At 43.0% G+C, this 20,418-nt stretch overlaps 1 long non-coding RNA gene across 6 annotated transcripts in view; it reads left to right on the top strand.

Annotated features, from left to right (window-relative positions):
- Positions 1-20,418, top strand: part of LOC309840991 — a 261,870-nt gene that overhangs the window by 233,235 nt on the left and 8,217 nt on the right. Inside the window, exon 1 of one of the 6 annotated variants that reach the window (XR_014298889.1) lies at positions 12,236-15,890. The exons of the other annotated variants lie outside the window; for them this stretch is intronic. This is a non-coding gene — a long non-coding RNA (uncharacterized lncRNA). Of the gene's footprint in view, positions 1-12,235; positions 15,891-20,418 lie in introns of those variants that run through there. 6 annotated transcript variants of the gene reach the window in all.

Below are 20,418 nucleotides of genomic sequence, written 5' to 3'. Positions count from 1 at the left end.
CAGAGTATGCTGTGTAACTCCCTGTTGTCTCCCTCCTACTCATCAGCCTTTGTCTACAAGCTTGCCATTATTTTGATGATAGCAGATGCAATACTTCTGGATGTGGCTGACTGGTGGGTATCATTGGTTCCTGAGTTCCTGCCTATATGGCATGAGGACAATTAAGAGTCCAAGGTTATGAAAACTCAAGAAATCTTCATAGCTTATTGTGAAAGGAGAGGATATTTCCTTACAGATGATCTTACTTTTGTATATGTTCCATATTTGTTCTGTTTAGAAAGGCCTGTGGGTTACTTTGTGTAAGGCACATTCTTTCTCCTTTTGCTTTGATAAAAGATATTTGAAACACCAGATCCAATCACATAGCACCTTTGCTACTGCTAACTTAGTTGTGTCTATTTTAAGTCTTCTCTCTCCACATGGTAGTACTCTACAAGTCACCTAATCAGGGTTACCTATGATAATCAGGCTTTTCCCAATTAGAAATGTGCCTAATGCGCCATTTTCCCAATACATTGTAGCCAAAGAACTGGGAAGGGGAGGCAAGTTTTTCAGTGATTCCAGTCTATCCATTGGAACAGGAAGTTTCTGAGGTCTTCCCAATGTCAAAAACAACAACATCAAAATAACAGCATTTATTTCTTTATTTGGGTACAATACCGTGGTCAGGAACTTGGCTACTTCACCAGAGAAATTATTTGCCATACATCATTGAAGAGATGACTTAATTCACGCTCATCATTCCCCCCTAGTCTACCATGGTCATGTATCAGAAGCACCAGACAAGGCAACTGGATACATTTTCTTTCTCTTGAAATTGTAGTCTCTGTTGGAACAACTCCCTTAGGCAACCACAGCTCTAGGTTCTTTCTAAGAAATGAAGCTAGTACTCCCAGGGCTGTTCACATTAGGGAACAAAATCTAAAGAAGTACTCCTGCCTTTTCGATGTCAGAGATCACCATAGAGATGTTTCTCAATTTGAGGCAGAAGATACAGCTTTTCTGTGGTCTGAGAATCAAACTTGTTGAAAGGACATTGTCATGACTTAATATTAATCAGTAATGTGTATTCACAAAAACCTGTATCAAATGATATTCCACATGGAGGCAGGAGAGAAGGGGTTGGAATGAACACATGAACCCTTGGAAGCTGTTTTTCAGCTGGGAATTTTCGAGTAGCCACTGGAAATCAAGGGTAGTACCAAGGATAGTTGGAGTTGAGAAGAACAGAAGGCCAGGATATATCTTTTCTCTTCCACCTCACATTGTGCTTAGACAGTGGCCAGTCTGTATAAGAGCTACCCTATAAAAAGTTGCTCAATGAATAAATGAATGAATGAACGTTTGATTCCAAATATTTTCTTACTCGGTAGCTTCAAATTGTGGTGAATTCGTTGCGTTCTGTGTGGGTATTGTAGGAAGCCAGGAAAGCCCTTTCTATTAGATCTTGGAAACTCAGACTGTGCCTTGTACTGCCTGGCTAGGACAAGCTTCTGGAGGTTCCATTTATCCAGAGGCAGAATGGACCCTCTTCCTTGCTACTGGAAAATTGTTGCCAGTTTCAACAAAGAGACTAAACTACCTAAGGAAACAATGTTTCCTCTTATAAGGTACAATCTTGGCTCCTCCGCCATGGGTTGGGGCGGGGGGTGGCTGTTCTTGGAAATGTACTCCAGAGACTTTCTTATTTAACCAGGATTCAAACTGCATTGCTACATAATTCCTCCTGCTGAGGCCCTATGAAAGGAATGAGTTGGGCCAGATACAGCAAGATAGTAGGATAAATTTCGCCCATTCTTCTGGCTATACTACACAGGAGTGAACTTGATTTCAACAAGATGACCCAATTCTTAGCATGCTTTTCTACCCACTTTCACCCATAACGCTTCCAAGTCACTGTCTGATTCAAGATGTGCAGAGAAACAAAATGGAAAAAAAGACAAACTGGCCAGTAAAAAGTAAGATGACATTTAAAATAGTTTGCAAGTTAATGGGGGGAAAGGGGTATTTTGTTTAAAAAACAAAAATAAAAACAAAAAAAAAACTTGGGGCAGCATAGCACATCACTATCCTTTTGTGGTTTTGAGTGTATTTTATTCATGCACTGGAAGTAGATATTCGTCATACTGTTAATAATTGTTCTACTAAATTGTACTCAACAGTGTGCATCTCTGTAACCTTGCTTACTATTTTCTTCCTGTACTTTTTTCTTAAGCTCATTTCTGAGGGGTGGTTGGTTCACATAAGCTTTCAATTTTTAAATAACACACACAATCTGTGTTTTTTTTTTCACTAGGCATCTTTGCTCAAAGTGGGGAAGAATCAGATTGTGATTGTGGTGTAAATCAGTCAGTCCTTTTCTTCCCTTTACAAGAAAAGCTGTGGGTAATAGAAAAGAGAACTGAAGGAAATAAAAATTCTACGGAGGCTTTTATGAACTCAGTCATTAGAGTCAGAAGAGCTAGCTAGCTCCATGAATGAGAGAAAGAGAAGAAAATGCAATTTTTTTTTTTTTCTTTTAAAGAGCTGTTACTTTAAGCCTCTCTAGTATCCCCCTTCTCTTCCATCCAGTATCCTGGTCCCACCCAGGCCTAGTGAGAATCCAGGGCTGGGGCACTTCAGAAGCTGGAAGGGGAGTGAGAGAGAGGCTGTGGGTTAGCCTTGCCTGGTCATCAGGAGAGGTCCAGGCTGCCTAGAGAGCCTCACTCTGACCTCTCTGAAACCACATCAGAGAACCTCCAAAATGGTATCAGTCATCCTGAAACTTGATCGGTAAAGAATTTTCAGCGTTGAAAATGCTTAATCTTAAGAAAAAATAAAATACTTAATCTTATTGGGATCTTTTGAGGTAGGAAAATCTGATGAGAAGTAAACATTCCCTATATTCCTATGCCTTGGGTATGCTCCTGGAAACACTGGAGGGATTGTTTGCCAAAAAGTCTTGGCAGTGTTCAAGGATGGCTGGCCAAGTCATAAGAGAAGGAAGAGAAGAGGTTTATGTGGTACTGAGTCCAGCATTGTGTGTAAAACACAGGTTTCAATGTAAAGAAATCTGTTGCACAAAACCCTTGGAAAACATAGCATCCTCTCTTTTCTGTACTACCCCCCCAACAAGTACCCTGTTCCTCCAAAAAATTTTTTTAGAAAATAAGGAAAAAATAGGCGGGAATCAACATGACCTTAAGGAAGCGAATCCCTTTGTTTTAATTTTCTTTTCCTTTTGCTTTTACATTTAAGAGTTAAGATGACGTTTCAGCAGAGAATTGTGGAGAAGGGTAAAGGGAAATCAATAAAGTTATTCTGTGACTTTTCCCAGGAGGGAGCTGGGTTAATCGAGAACGGCCTGCTTGGCTATATATCAAGTCCGAAGAGAGAGCAGGAGTTGATTTTGAAACAGATTTCCCAGCTAAACTGAAGGAGATATATGTAAATATACATGTATGAACATACATTAATGTGTAATTTTTACATGAGTGGTGTGTGTCTGCATGTGTCCTATTATATACATTCTAATATATATGAACAGGGTATATGATGTGCACACACATTTAAAAGGTAGATGAAAAAATTCCTTTAGGTCATTAATGATATTGGACAAAAATTCCTCCAACAGTAGTTTCTAGATATTGATCTAGGATCCTTTTACACTTTATAAGTTTCTCTAATAAGTCCTTTGGCTCCCATAGAAGGAATTTGATGTAATAAAGCCTAAAGTGACAGATGAAGGGATGGAAATCAGATTTCCTGACCCAAGGCCAGTGGAAGTGTCTTTGAGGATGAGGAAGCTTCTGAAGAGTCTCTCTGGGTAATTCATGTGGTTACTTTCTCTAGTGACTACAGAAATTTCTAGCGGGTCTATAGAGCTTCTGGAAGCCAAGTTGGCCAGGGCACTACTTGATTCCATTGGGTCATAGTACCACATTCTCCTGTCCACTGGAAGCAGCAGTGGTTTCTTCTGGACAGACTTGGACAACATAATTGGGTTGGAAGCAGGATACCTGAGTGTCAGTCCTGATGTCATCTTCCCATTGTGATCTTGAGTGAGTTAGCTATCCTTTCTGGACATCAGTTTCCTTTTTTATAAAATAGGATGAATAATTCTTGCTCCTTCCAAACAACTTCCTTATTGCCCAAGAATCTTGTCCGCAATTCTTTGTGCCACTCAATGCTCAGATTTTGGAGACCACTAAAGGGTTGTCTCCTTTCCATGACCTAATCTACTGGGATTAATCCCACCATTCTGAAGCCCTTCACATTTATCTTCTCTCATTTTGGATGTTCAGATTCTGAATTGTTTTTAACATCAGCGAAGATGCTCTATTTTCTTTCTTTCTTTTTTAAAGATACTATTTGTTTATTTTGGGGGAGAAGAGAGAGATCATGAGCAGGAGGAGAGGGAGAGTGAGACTATCTCAAGCAGACTCCCCACTGAGCCCGGAGCCCAGTGTCGGGCTTAATCTCATCACCCAGAAACCATGACAACAGCCAAAATCAAGAGTCGGGTTGCTTAACCAACTAAGCCACACAAGCACTCCTCTATTTTCTAAATCTAAATGCCATATGTATTGTAACTGTTAAGAAAATACTTTTGTAAGAGAATGGAATCTAGACAGAGAGAGAGGGACTGTGTGGAGTTCTGGAATTTCCCTGGAGGAAATTTCATAGTGTATCTAGTCTAACCCTCTGTTTTACATCTGAGGAAGCTAATGATCTGAGAAGTAAAATGTATTGTCCAAGGTTACTGTGACAGAATTAAGTGGAGAACCCATGTCTCTTTAACTTTTAGTTCTGTATTCTTTCCATTGGTTCATGTGTCTTGAGACCACTATAATTAGAAATCGTACCTGAGGGGTGCCAGAAAGAAGGAAAGAAAGTAAGTAAGTAAGAAAGAAAGAACTTGAAGGTAAGTAAGCAGACCAGATAAAGATATCTCAACCTTTGGTTTTCTCCAGGGTCAGATTCTAACTCTTAGTGCGTAACCTGACCAACGTGGCTTTAGCATCCTCATGAAAGATGAAGGCTTCCTGGTTGCCAGAGCCTCTTCTTTTTGTCCCTTCCTGTCCCTTAAGCCCCAGCCCAGAATCTGGATCTAATTGAATTCCTATTTTTTTTTAAAGATTTTATTAATTTATTTGACAGAGAAAGAGATAGCAAGTAGGCAGAGAGGCAGGCAGAGAGAGAGATGGGGAAGCAGGCTCCCAGCCGAGCAGAGAGCCCGATGTGGGGCTTGATTCCAGGACCCTGAAATCATGACGTGAGCCGAAGGCAGAGAGGTTTAACCCACTGAGCCACTCAGGTGCCCCGAATTCCTATTTTTCATGTCTATTTTGGACCTGGTTGCATTTGCCCCATATTTCATAGCTCTTAAATTCTATCTTTGAGTTGACTTTACACATTTCTTATTCAACATTTACTGGGAGTTTACCTTGTGCCAGTCATGTGCAGTTGGCTGGAGATACAGAGCCGTATCTCACAGTGTTACATGTCCTGTGTGAGATATGTTCCCATCAGATATGCTGGGGGTGCTGGGGAAGGAGATTCTGGGATCATCCAAGGAATCCAAGAAGCCAATTATCCGGTGATAATTGCCTTTACTCTCTCATCCCCTTCCTTATGAGGGCAGGCAAGTTAATGTTAGATGATGATCTTTTCCAGGGATTTTTCTGCCTTGTTTTCAACAAAAGAGAAGCCATGTGTAGGATTTTTCCTTTACCTCCATGTCCACCCCAGGGTTAGATAGTCTCACCATGAGTTCTCTGAACAAAGCGGGTTTCCCAGTACTTCAGTCAATTCTTAGGGGGTTGCAGAAAGCAGGTCCTGGGGGCCCAGAGATATGTGCAAATGCAGACTAGTTGTGGGGAAGATTTTGTCCTCCCATCATTTCCTCCACAACTTTAATTTTTCAATCAATTTTCTTTGTCTTCTTTGGTTTTAAAGACATCGACAAGTTGACACCTAGATGTTCCCTAGAAACACCCAAAGCTCTGTTCACATTTTATAACAGGACACTAGCCAGATTTTGTTTGTTTTGTTTCGTTTTCAAAGTTCTTCTCCTCCTTCCTTACCTTAGAATTTTCCTCACGTTTCCATCAAATTTAAGACATGGATTAAAGACATGAGACATAAGACAGATTAAACTCATGGCAGAGGAGGAAGATCATCAGTTAAAGATTGCTTGCCTCTGTATGATCACCTATTGGTCTGTTACATAGCACTGTGACCTAGATTAGTATTAAGTTCCCAGAAGAGTACAGGTGCCACAACAATGTATAAAGCACCTATTATGTGGCAGGCTTGATGGCAGCCAGAGTAAGATCACAATCAGTGCCTCTCCGTGCAGTGCACGGGAAGTATCTGTAGAGCTGAGAGACCTGTGGGCCCATAAATTCAACAATTTTCCAGACTTGGGCCAGGTAGTCAGAATATCACAGTGAATCTTGGAAGACTTAAGTATGCCAGAAAATTCACTTAACCTCCCCTCATTTGGGAATGCGGGGTGGTTGCCAACAACAGTTGGTTTGCTCTGTACCTGCCTGGGTTGGAGCCTACAGTCCAACATTCCAGAAGGGCAAAGCAGGAGACCCCAGAAGGCTGGCCTGGCTCCCTCTGACATAGTTCCCTGTGGTCTTCGTGTCATTGCTATTTGCTGCATGGAGAGACTGTTTGATGCGTGTTGAACGTGCCACACTTAAACTCTCTGAGGTAGCAGTTTCTACCTTTAAAATATGCCTTGATGTCTCCCCAGAGTGCTCCCTGCTCATCCCTATTCATCTGTCTCTGTTTGAATCTTAGCAGGAATTCTGATGCTGCTGAGGCCCCTCGGTCCCTGAAATGTATCTCAAACTATGTTTTGGTGTTCTTTTAATTTTATTAATTCTGTACACTCAGTGCTTTTGAAAATCATCTATTTCACAAAAGCTCAAGTAAATTTAATCGTATCTTTTTGAAGCCCTTCCTTACTGTGCTGCCATTAGTTAATAATGGGGGAGACCAAAAGGCACGGGGTCTGATTATTATTAACGATACCTCAGAGTCGCACATACTCACTCCCAGTGAACTCTCGGCAGTTCATACACATTAGCTCATTTTTCCTCACAACAGCTGGGCTGGGAGACCTAGATTCTATTCTTGGTGCTCTAACAACCTTCTTGGGAAAGGTATTTAGCCACTAATTGCCTCAGTTCCCAACTATGAAAAGGGAATAATGATATGAGGATATTTGCTTTTCCTTCTCCTTCTCCTAAACCTTTAGAACCTAAAGAGAAAAAAACAAAAAACAAAACAAAAACCCTGAAGAGACAAAGTCTAAAAGAGAAGGAGGAGTGTGTCTTGACTTTATGTCCATAAGGAAAAGGTGAGATACAGTCCTAGGAGCATGACTAGAAACCTTGAAATCTGAATTGTGATTCACTCTCTGCTTACGGATGGACCATAGCCTTTGACACCTCTCTCCTTTATATTGGAAAACACTGAGAGATCCACAGCTGGTGAATATTATACAAGGGGCCCAATCATCTACAGAGCATGAACGGAGTCCGCAAAGATGTCTCTAGGAAGCATGGCATCGATAAGACTGGATTTCAGATGAGAACACTCTTGGTTTCCAAAGCCTTCCTCTTTTCCCGCCTCTCTCCTTTCCCTCACAACCTCCAGGCTTTGTAGCGATTTCAGAAATATATACCGGTAACTCCAGCCCAAGTCACTGGCCTATATCTTTGGTCTCATATCATCTCTAGACTCTTGGCCTGGCAATCTCAGTCTTCAAAAGTTCCAGGGGCCGAAATATGCCTCTTTGTTTGCCAGCCTAAATCTAATGACTGAACGGCAGAGAACCTAGACCAAAATAGAACTTGGCTCTTAGAAGACACGTGTCAGCCAAGAATAATGCTTTTTATAATGGCAGGCTCAGTTCTGTTAGTGCACAGGTAACAGGGATCTCACCCTTTAGAAGGGGCTTGATTTTCTCTATTTTTCTCTCTCAGTTTACCCATTGTTACGTAGGAGCAAGAGCTTCTCTCTTTTACCTGTAGAGGCTCAAAAGGCTACTGAAATGTACTACTTGCCAATTGGTAAAGTCATATGGAATGAAACATAGATCACCTTCCCAAGAGCTTCCCAAACAACATGGCCCCATCACATAAACTCCAGACCTTGCATAGAGTTAATCTGGATGCCAAGAAGAGTCCTCTGAAGCTCACCCAATGAGGCAATGGAATTATTTTATATATTCATATCAAAAATATTATTTTAAATATATATGCTAAAGACTTCTCTCACCATTGATTTTCTGTAATATTCTAAAACAAACAAAAAAAAATTTTTTTAACTAGGCATAAATTCAAGTATTTAGCCTGATATTACTTAAACTGACACTTGGAACTCTAAGGGATTTGGGGTCTAAAATCTGCCAAATGACTTCTTTTGAGACCACTTGAGCTAGACTGCTGGTACCAAACACTGCTCCCTACTGGTTCAAAGTCTCGTTGCTTCAGGGAAATGGCTTTGCTGATACATGCATAAGGCAGCTTCCTCCTCCTCCTTGTCCTGGGAATATTTTTGCCAATTAATGAGGGACTCTTGCTAATGGAGTTGAGATACAGTTCACATCTAAAGTATGTTTAGAGTTTAAGGGCACGTCCAGCTCTCCCTTGAGGGTTGCCATCAGCCCCCTAAGGGGATGCATCTTTTTTTTTTTTTTTTAAGATTTTTATTTATTTATTGAGAGAGAGTCAGTGAGAGAGAGCATGAGCGAGGCGAAGGTCAGAGGGAGAAGCAGACTCCCCGTGGAGCTGGGAGCCCGATGCAGGACTCCATCCTGGGACTCCGGGATCATGACCTGAGCCGAAGGCAGTCGTCCAACCAACTGAGCCACCCAGGCATCCCAAGGGGATGCATCTTTAGAAACTTAAGAGGAGTTGAAATTCTAAAAGTGCATTATTGCTTGTGGAAGGACAGACTGAACACCGTCACGTTCCCCCTGCCCTCCCCTAGCCAGAGACCGGAGTTGCCCAGATGAAGACGAGGACGGAAGCCGGCCTGCAGAGCATATCACTTATACATACTTAAATATTCTTCCCTTAGGCAAAGTAAGCGCGTGTCTAACCTTTTTTTCACAATACATATTATGAAACTCTGGAGCCTTGAGGTCCTATGGTCACGAACCATTTCGAGCTTCTCAGCCTCATTTTCTGAAATGAGGGCATCTGAGCTGGGTTGCTTATCTCAGATCTGGACTTACCCACACACTTTAAAGTGCAAGAGATCTCCCTCCCTGCATGTAGCCCAGAATAGTCCTCACAGCCACGTCATCTTGGACACTTTATCACTTGATATTACCTCCTAATCCACAGATCAGGGAGATTTTAGACAGAATTCGTCTGGCTTCAAACAGAAACAGATGACTGCAGAACATTTAGAATGAGTTTAACAGACCAATTTGCCATTTTTCAGAAACACAAATAAACATGGCTCTATGTGGGACCTCAGCCAGAGTAGAGTCTTTGCAAATAAGACTGTAATTTGCCCTTTATTAAATGTTACTTTTTTAAAAAAATAGATTTTATTTATTTATTTGACAGAGAGAGAGAGATCACAAGCAGGCAGAGAGGCAGGCAGAGAGAGAGGGGGGAAGCAGGCTCCCCGCTGAGCAGAGAGCCTGATATAGGGCTTGATCCCAGGACCCTGAAATCATGACCTGAGCCGAAGGCAGAGGCTTAACACACTGAGCCACCCAGATGCCCCAAATATTACTTTTTAAAGTAACAAGAAAAAATATTTTATTTATTTATTTGAGAGACAGAGAGATAGTGAGAGACAGCATGGGTGGGGGTTGGGGAGAGGGAAAAGCAGGCTCCCCACTGAGCAGAGAGCCACATGTAGGACTCGGTACCAGGATCCCGGGATCATGACTGAGCCACCCACATGCCTTAAATGTTACTCTTATGTGGCATTAGACTAAGCATCATTCCAAAGGTTATTTAGACATGAACTTGGCTCTCTCAAAACGTTACCACCAAAGCCACATCAGCATACAAGTTTATTAAAAATCTTTTGCTGCCCGCAGATACTGTGCTATATACCAGAAACCAAAGTGACCACGTGACAACCCCTATCTCTATTCACCTTGTATTATGGGGATAGAGACCGCATAGTCTATGGATAGTGCCAACACCAGGGCCCCCTTCCTCTCCTCCAGCTAAGGGAGTAACACTACCTAGCACAGGGCCTGACATACAGTCAAGTACTAAATAAATAATTATTGGCCAAAATGAGCTCAATGAAAAGAATGAATAAATGTTATGGTAGATTAAGTACAGAGTGCTGTGGAAAATACATCAAAAGAGAAACTAGACTAGTTCGAGGAGATGAACTGTAGAAATTGTTAGTTACACTGAGACAAGAGTCAAAGAACATAATGTTGCAGAGGAAAGTCCAGGCTGGCGGTGTTAGACCTGGTTCAAGTCCTAGCAGTGCCATCAAGAGTTGGGCCATTCTAGCTATGTCATATCTTACTTTCTCCCTCTGTAAAACACTGGTGATGGCTTTGGGAGACTAAATTAGATATTCTTTATCTATAAACCTCTGTCGCGAAGAAGAACATCAATAATGGCTATTGGAGGAGTAACAGAGAACAGAACTGCAGTGCTCAAGTAATGAGTCCCTAAGTCGTGAGGTTAAGAGCACAAACGTTTGAGGGATGGATGGCAGTGATGAACTTCAAGTTCGCAGTGGCGGCTAGGAGAGGTGTTCCAGAACTTCTCAGCTTCTAAGCCTAGATAAGGCGGGGGAAGGGCAGGTGACTTAGGGGATTTGTCTTCCTCTTCCAATCCATCCCGGAAGGCTTTCATATTCACATTTTAACTGTAGACCTATGTGGGCCCTGCCTGTCGCTGTTCACAGTGGGGCATATACCATTTCAGATAATTAATAATCTGAGGATATTGTGATGTATGGAAACTCGATGCAGATTATATATGTGTTTGTGTTTATATACATATGCATAGAAATACATAATAAAAATGTAACCTTTCCCCCCATAAGTTCTTATAAAAATTAGCTTCTGTTGCTTTTATCTTAAATGTCCACAAATATTCCTGACCCCTTCCTTCGGTTCTTCCTTCCCCGCATGTCCATTAGGAACTTTCCCACTACGTTCGTGTAGTTAGATCAGTACACACACACACACACACACACACACACGTGCATGCATCCACACACCTGTTCTCTACTGGCTTCAGCTTTTTTTTAGGTGAGCTTTGGGATATGCCCTGAGTTGAACTGGATTGTCAGCTCTGTTAATAGGGGAGGGTCAAGGAGGGGACGACGTGAGCCACTGACTTTTGGGTTTTCAGTCCCTGACACGAGCTGCGACTCCAACGACATGGCAAAACCAAAAAATGTCAAACCAGAAAGTGCGGGAGACCAAAGAAAGGGGATGGCGGGGGCCAAAGATGAAGGAAGGCACCGGGCGTAAAAACATTTTAGACATAAAAATTGGGGGAGGGGAGAACTAGAGGTGGTTCCGATGATGGTGGGGGAGGGAAAGCCATTGGTGGGGCCTTTGAAATTGTGCCAGGAACCAAGAGCCAGGGGCAGTGGCAGAGGGGAAGGCCAGGTAGGACAATTAAAACGGAAATCTGGCTCCTTCCAGCGCAGCATGAAACAGGGCTACAGAATTTGCTGCAGTGGGAGGTGGGGCCAGTCTGGCACAGTCTGTGCGTTTGAAAGGAGCAGGGCGGGTTGGGGAATGCCAGTCAGCCTTTGTAGTTCTGAGCTCAGAGAGGGGGTGACAAACACTGGGCTTCAGGTCAGAAGCCTGGCCTGGGTGGCTTTTGGAGAAAATTTCCCTCTGCTCCCAGACTCTTAAAATCCTCTCATCACACCACTGGCCTCCAGTCACAGCATAAACACGTGTCCTGGAGATCGCCCTCCAGCAGAGGTTTCGGCCGTGGTACCTGTTGGCTGACTGATGGGATCCTTCTCCTGTCCTCCTCCCTAGACATCCTAGCGGGGGCTGAATACAGTTGTTTTGCATATCTCCCTTTACCCTTCCCACATGCTTCCCATCTCCCAGACTCCTAGGGTTAATCCCCAGGACAACCTTGCTTTGAAAGAAAAAATGTGGTGAGCCTCCTAGAAGATTTGGATCTCAGAAGCCTCTGTCTGTCCTGCTTCAGCCAGACACCAGACAGCGGGCTCAAGGAGATGGACACTGACAGAGAAAGAAGCAGTAAGTTTTTGTTGTTTGTTTCTGAGGCATAGTTGCTCTCCAGAATTAAGGCCCCTGAAGGCACGAGGCTTTCTTTTCTTTATTTTTTCGCCTTTCCTCTTCGTTTCTTTTTCTTTTCTTTCTTTCTCAGCAGAAGTAAATACTATCCCGTTCCCATCCTGGGGCTGATTCAGAAAAGCAATTGAATTAGAAAGCGTTTCTTCATTGATGTTCGGATCTGGGGTTAAAAATATCTGAAGTTGATTTGTGCGTGCCTATTCTCAACACTGTAATATTTTAAAATGTATCTGCATTTGTTAAAGTAATTTGTACTGATTGTTCTTCTCCAGAATAAATACTATCTATCTGGCTGATTGATTGTAATTATGATGAATTTGTCCCGGCACTTGCATGGATGTCTTCTTTGAGGATTTTTGTGCATCTTTGCTGCTCATCAAAGGGAAGGCTAGAAGGACTTTGGAAGGAGGGTGTGGTCGGGCTGATTCAGCTTCCTTCCCGGCCCATCCCTGACTCCTTCCCTCTGCTCCTCCCTCTCCCCATCTCCTACCCTGGCTCCTCAGATCCCTCCTGAGCCAGCTGTCAATGAAACGGCATTTACCTTCCATTTCCTATCACCTGTGTTAGACTCAGGCAGGTAGGACACCACTCCCCACAATCAAATTCATTACATTTGTAATCTCAGCATTTTTTCAGACCAAGGCGGAGGAGACCAGACTGTTACTTCCACTCCTTAAGCTTCTCTTCTCCTGGGATTATTAGCCAAGATAGTAATAACAATAGTAATACTGTATTTAGAAACTCTCAGGCACACTTGATCTCTGAGAGTCGTACAGATGTTAACTAATTAATCCGTGCAAGAGAGGTAAATATTATTAACCATGATGGAATATACCTATGTATATGCTAAGGACAGCAAAATAGTTCACTTATTTATCACGGTTCACTTGCTATAGTCACTGGTATTTTTAAAACACCCATCATAGATACAATAATTAGAGATGTGCTTTTGTTAACAAAACCACTACCCACTTCTAGCGTACCCTTGGGTACTAAGTAATTACCCACTTTGTGTGGTTATCTAGCTCACTAATTACCCACAGAAATTGGGGTCAGGTGTTAACTGCTTGAAATAAGTATCCTCCAAAGACATCGCTGAGTTGTATAGAGAAAATGATGTGTTCAGAGCAAAACTTTCATAACTCATATATTTGTATATCTTCGTAAGCGGAGCGAATACCGACCGGGGCAGATCGGCTCAGCACGTGAAAATCATGCTGAACTGTTGTGGCGATGGCAGGGAGGTTTTGGAGAGTCTGGGGACATTTCATCCTCTGTTGATTTTTCCTTTCTGAAGATGAGTGGAAGGACAGGGGTCCCATAATCTGCCCTTCATATGCACGCACACTAAGACAATTGGTGAGTCTGGTTAAGAGTGATTCATTTTGGCGGTACAGGGAGGCACCCAGTGAGTCAAAGATTTTTTTTTTTTTTGACAGCTCCACCCATTATGAGTATACTAGCATGTTTCTTTTTTTCTCATCAGTCTAGTGCAAACACACTTTTAGCCAAACCTGAAAAAGATTTTAACCCAGTCCCCAAGCCTGCCAACCATCTCTTTCTCCTTCCCAATAATGACAAAAAGAAAGAAAGAAAGAAAGAAAAGAAAAGGAAAGTATTAAAGGGAATCCAGCACTATGATTTTAAGTCTCTTTTTGCCTGGATATCTTCTCCCTCCCCCTCCCTCCCCCTCCCTCCCCTTCCCTCCTCTTCCCTCCCCTCCGGTCCCCTCCTCTCCTCTCTTCTCCTTTCCCTTCTTCCTCTCTCTGTGTCTCCTCATTTGTGTTTTTCCTTCTCCTTTTCCTTGGCCTCCAGCTGTGCTTCTGCGGGTCTCCCGGTGAGAGACAAAGCATAGTGTCTGAACTGAGCACAAAGAAGCTACCTTTAAAAAACATCGACTTGGGGGAAACCTGCATCCTCAGATACCTCCCTCCCTTTCTTGCTATTTACAGAACTCAGCCTTACACTTCACACAGGCCCATTGTCTGCGTGATTCTAGCCAGGAAAATCAGGTGAAGATGGCCATATACCCACTGTGTGTATAGATAGGTAGAGACCCTAATTATCAGGAGCTACCTGTTTTCCGGGATCATCGTGTAGCCGAGCTTTGAAAACGCACGCCCACAGACATGATGGGAGAGGCTCCCCTGTTCAAGTCAGGATGTCTTTCATTTTTATCTTGTGCCACTTTTTTTTTTGTCATCGGAATGATTACTTATCATTATCAAGGGGCTTTAGGCTGATCAATGGAGTGTGTATGTATCTGATGGACATTTGAGGAGAAACCCTTCAGAAAGAAGGAAAATGTCTGCAGTGGAAGTCGAGGGTTAGTATGAGCTACAGTGACTGATGAGTTCATTTCAAAATCCACGGGCACGTAAGTGGTAAATTAGTACATACAGCAAACAGAGTCAGCAAGCAAAGCCTCCCGTTGAAAGGAAAGAGACTTTGAGCATTGTAGTCATCTCACGCCTGAAGAGAGTGCGTATTTTAAATATAGATTCGAATCCCTGCTCTTTTATCCCTCTACATGCCGATTTCAAAGAAGTATTTGGGCACTGTTGACTTTCCATCCGTGAAGAAAACCCACCAAGATGCAGGAAACGTACACATGCACTCCAACATGCTTAGGTGTTTTAGATGCTCGTGAGATGCGGAACAATTAGGCAGAGAACTGCACTGTGGTCTCTCTTCGTCACTCCCCCCCCCCCCACTTTTTTTCCCTCCCTTCTAGAAAGCGTGATACCTGATCTCTGGGTCTAGCAGGCTGAGGATTTTTCTGTATTTGTATAATACAATGTCTGGCCTTCCCCCTGACCTGCTGGTGTATTTTTGGTCTCATTAGTAGTCAGAAAGATGCTTTCGTGCATCCGGGGCTGCGAGTCAGGGTGAGACATACAACGGAGAGAGGGAGTGAGCGCGAGAGGATATTAGAAGGGAGGCTTGTCTCCAAGATATGGAAGGAAGTGGGAAATGACAGGACGGCAAGCTTTGTATGGAGGGGCCTGGCAGGGCGGGGGAGCGGCGGGGAGAGCCAAGTGGATTCTCAGAAAAGGAGGGAAGCCGTGGAAGAGCGAAAGGTGATTAGAGGGGGATATTGATTCCTTATTCTGCCAGAGATTGCAGCAAGCATGCGAGGAATCTGCACCATGGTTGGCAAAAGGAGACCCTGTAACCAGACACTCAGGCTTTCCAGGAGCCCAGGGAGAGAGCCGAGAAGAAAGGGGGCAGTGTGGTCTAGGAAAATTCAACTTGTCGCTGATTTGTGCCTGATGCTTGCTGTCCGTCAGCAGCCTCCCTTACAATCTTTTTTTCTCTCTCTCTCCCTTTTTTTCTTGCCTTCTCCTTCTTCACTGAAGCCTAGGGGAGCCAGCAAAGATTAAATGTGCTTTCTCAAAGGCAGCCACTTCATGCTGCTATGTCGAAAGGGCCATTATTATTATTATTTTTAATAGTAAAAGAAAACGGGAGAGAGAGGCTGAGACAGAGAGAAGCAAGGTAGGCTGATGACGGACTAGCTTTTCTGGGAGGAAAAGGAAAGTGAGGGAGAAAGGAGAAACCCTGAACTGAACCGGACGACCGTGCCTGAGAAGAACCTCCAGAGGTGAGAAAAAAAAAGTTGTCTTGAAGATGGGGGGGTGGGGATGCTGAATAGACCCTGTGCAGAGGTAAAGGAGGCATAATTTAGCTGGCTTGCTGTTAGGATACTGTTTTGCAAGAGGGGGGAGACGGGGAAGAGCCTGGAGCTTTAATGGTTTTTAGTTGCATATGGAAATATATACGAAATATTTAGCATTTTTACCAAGTGCTGGAGGCCCTTGCAATGCCTCCCTCCCAGGGGCTGCTTTGTCATTCTCTTTGACTAGCCAGCCATCTACCTTGCTTAGGCCGGAATAAAAGAAGGAAAAAAGAGCGAAGGAAAGAAGGAAAGAAGGGAGGAGAGAGAGAAAGAGAGGGAAAGAAAGAAAGGGAGAGAGGAAGGAAGAGAAAGAGAAAAGAGGGAAGAAAAAATTTAAAAGAGTCATCTACCCACCCAGTTCCCCTCCCTTCCCTTTGGATTTTGGAGGCGACACAGGGAGCCCCTGGCACAGAAAAGCTCCGCTTCCAGTCAGAACCGGGGGGAAAAGCCACTCTCAGGTACAGAGCCGGTAGGTTCTGCGAAGATGGAGGGGAATTAGAATTCGGATTCCTCTGAAATATTGGCAAAAGGCTCCAAAGGTTCGGCGGCGGGAGTGGGGCGGGGGAGACGATCTCCCCAGCCTGCACCCACCCCTTCCCACCTCGCCTCCCAAATGACAGCCTGGTGCTGCCTCTGCCTGATTTGGCCTTGGTTTCAGCCAAGCAGCTGATGCAGCCGAGGCCCCGTTTGCAGGACCGACTGGCAAAGTGCATGCTGCAGGAAGAAGGAAGAAATTTTTTAAAAGCAGCTCTGGGGAGGTTTCTCATTCTTTAAAAAAAAAAAAAAAAAAGAAAAAGAGAGAGAGAGAGAGAGAGAGAAAAGATTTTTTTTTTTTAATTTTTAACCGAATATTTTCAAAATCTGATCCGTCCCAGCCCCTCCCTGCACGTCCACCAAATTGCCTTTTTTTTTCTCCCTCGTCAAAGCATAAACTACAGAGTCACAGTCTCTAGATTTGGTGTAGCGCTTCCTGCCCCCGCCTCCCCTCCCCGCCCCGTGGTCGGTCCTCTATTGAAACACCTCGCCCAGGCTAGCGCACTGCGAGCTCGCATTTCCCCCCCTTGCTCGGAATGGTGTCACGGGAGGCTGCAGCCCCGCTCCGCTTCCAAAGGGTGAGTTTAAAACGCTGTTCGTATTTATACTTTCATGGCCTCCGAACCCTCCTTCTTGGTCTTCTCCTTCCGAAAGCCTGATGTCTATGATTTTGCATGCGGCATGCTTGGCCAGAGGGAAAGAGCCGCCTCGTATTTTCCTTACCGTCAGCCGCGCTGGTCGTAAGTTCAAGCTTTGAAAGGGCATTTTATCCTGATTTTCGACCCTGGTTTTAAAAAAAGTCAGCATCTCTCGGGCTATGCACATTATTTTTCATTTTAGTCAAACTGTTTTGCCCAAAGCTTCCAAGAGTTTTCTGTGATAGACACACGGTGGTTGTGTTCAGGTATGTATCTATGTCCACGGATTCTGCGTATGTGTGTGTATGAATATATTCTATTTACATGGACTCTGAATTCTGTGACCTAAGGAAGCTTCGAGAGCGAGGGAGTACCCTGCCAGCCACCTGTTTGGTGCCTTTTGGTCATGAACCTGGAGCAGAAATTGCCTGTCATTCTCGTTTTGCTTTGCTTTGTCTCCAGAAGGAACAATTTGTGGCGCTCCTCTCAATCCCTGAGACCCTAACTTGTGATGTTTACCGTTTAAATCCACGGGTTAGGCTCTTGGGAGCTGCGAGTCGTGCCTTGGCATCTTGGACCTTTGGTGGAACTTTTTTCTTTAAAGCAAAAACAAAAGAAAAGAAAGTTTTCTGAAGTGATTGAGTGCACCTCTGAGGTTTGCATTGTTAGATGCGGTCAGGTGACCAGAAAGTGGCAGCTCCTGGATTTCTGTTCAAGTAGGTATACATACATTCTGTTAGAGGAGCGCGTTGGCTGCTCTGTGTGTGTGTGTGTGTGTCAGTACCGGTGCCCGAGGCTTGTGGAACTCCTCTCCCATGGTCTGTTTCTTGAGAGCAACACGCAGTACTATCAGAGCGTAACAAGAACAGCTCAGTACCTGGTGCTTGACCTCAGAACATATTAGCTGAAGTCCCAGCATGCCCCGTGCCTCCAACTTTTAAACTCAACAGTTAATCTTAAAATTGTGTCCAATTAAAATGGGCATGTGGACATGTTACACATTCAGTACTCACATGTATGTGTCATATATGGCTAGACAGCGAACACGCAGACACAGATGGGGGGCAAACCAGTAGTTTAGGCTAAAAGATTAATAGGCTAAAAATTCTTCTCTTGCTAGTCTACGCGGAGGATGAAATTTACGGTGTTCATAAAGATTCAATTTGTATTACTTTGCAAGATTTTAAAAAAATAAGCGGAGCGATTGTAGCCTCCTTGCTGGGCATCTGTTTTAAAATGTTATACACCGCAAGTTTAAAAGCAATAGGGATTGGAAATATATTTTCTAAATACGTAAATGGAAAGAAATAACAAGGGCACACATACATATGCAATTATTGTATCTTTGGGAGTAATCAGTGCCCATTATTCTTCATTTAAAGATTGGAAAAAATTTGTCAGGATCTAAATTCAATCCAGCAAAGTTATTTATAATGCCAAACTGTATGTTTAAAATAATCTTCTCTTACGGTAATTGTTTACCTAGTTTGCAGTTTTCTGAAAACGTAACTTTTCGTGACAGAATAATTTTAGTGATTCAGATCTGTCTCATAGTTGAAGAAGAGAAGCAGGAACTTACCTTTCCTTTGTTGCGAAAAATTCCAATATACAATTTTATTTAAACCGCTTTGGTATCCTTGAGCCAACATTTATCTTCTATTTTTGGAAAAGACCTAAATCAGTCCTGACTTCAAATGCTTTCTTCCTTTAAAGACTATATTGGCTGTAACCTCATTTTATACGTGTAGTCGAAGGTTAAGGAAACTGTTCTTTTCCTGTGCGTTTTTTTTAAAGTGTTTATTGCAATTTCAGTCAATGACTCCAAATCGTAGTGAAGAAACCATTTTGTATCAGAAAACTGATTCGAGAAAATGAACCATGCAACAATTGAACCATGCCTTTTGTTGAAACCTCTTGTGTAGTCGTACTATTTAAATATTACTTTCCAGCCTTTGGTAGCCTGGATATGCTTCAGAGAAGAGTTACTTGATTTTCAAGTGATCCTTTGGTTTCCGTACAATGGATTAATGATTTTTCCCCATCTTAGCGGATGTGTGTGCATAGGTATTTGGAAATTGTGGAAAGGAGTCTATTTAACTTATGGATATATGTTATCACATGATTCATATCAACTGTTTGCAAAACATTTGGTGCTTTACTAAGTCAAAATGTATCTGCCGTTAATTCTATGAAAATGTATGCCCGCGCCAATAAAAACATGCTGGATATCATTCTTCTGCGATTTTGAAGGGTAACAGGATAGTAATTTAATACAAGTGATACAGTTTGTATTCCAAGGCACTCTTTCGGTTTTTCACATGTTTTCAGGTGGATTGCTCATGCCCTGAGGTTGCTACCACCACTGATCACACGGGCATTTGGGGAGTGCACAACGGCACACAGGATTTTTGTATTTCAGCGGGGGATTGCTCCAGTGTTAAGGGCAGGTTTCTCAACACCCCTTCTTCCTCACGGAGCCCATCAGCGAAGTTCAGTGAAATGAATAACATAATTGGTGGTTGGTTCAATCACTACCAGTCTAGACTAGCCCAGACGCATCAATTAGAGAGCGCTGTCTTTTAAAGGGGGAACGCAACCGAAACAAGCAGGGCATTATTGATACTGATCTTTAAAAGTGCAAATCCAGCTTGGCAGATTAAAAAAAAAAAAAAATAAGGCGGGGAATTGGGGTGGGGGCGGTTTGCGTTGCGGGAAGAAAAGAAAAAGACGTGAACTGGAGCTTTCGGACACAGAAGGACAGGAAGCTTGAGAGAAAAGGCGTGGATAATGAGTGCAAGGCAATGCAGCACCTCCTTGGAACACACAGTTACAATTCAGTTCACAAGGCATACTGGTTCACCATATTTTTAACTAGATTCTCCCCCTCCTCCTTTCCTTTTTTTTTTTTTTTGCCTCTGTTTCCAAAGAAGTTCCAGCTCAAACCCAATTCTGTTGGAAATTTAACAGCTCTAGGAAGCTCCACTGAGAAGAAAGCCAAGTAATACGAACCAGCCAAAACTCCTTTTGCAACATTTTTCCCCCAAAAGAAAAACACAGAAGATGTTTATTTTTGAGTCTCTAATTCTACTTAAAAAAAAAAAAAAAATCAACAGGACTAATGAACAGTGCTCATTTTAAATCCAGCACCTGGGAGCTAATTTTATGGGCAAGACACCTTTAGGTAAACAGTTTTCTGTCGAATACAGTAAAATGATGAAGAATGTAACAAAAGGCTTTGGTAATTTGGAAGAGGGGGGTGGTTTTTGATGGAGAAAAAACAG

The sequence above is a fragment of the Mustela nivalis genome, assembly GCF_964662115.1.
Source record: "Mustela nivalis genome assembly, chromosome: 9".
NCBI classification, from domain to species: domain Eukaryota; kingdom Metazoa; phylum Chordata; class Mammalia; order Carnivora; family Mustelidae; genus Mustela; species Mustela nivalis.
This window is presented reverse-complemented; position numbering and strand designations above follow the sequence as displayed.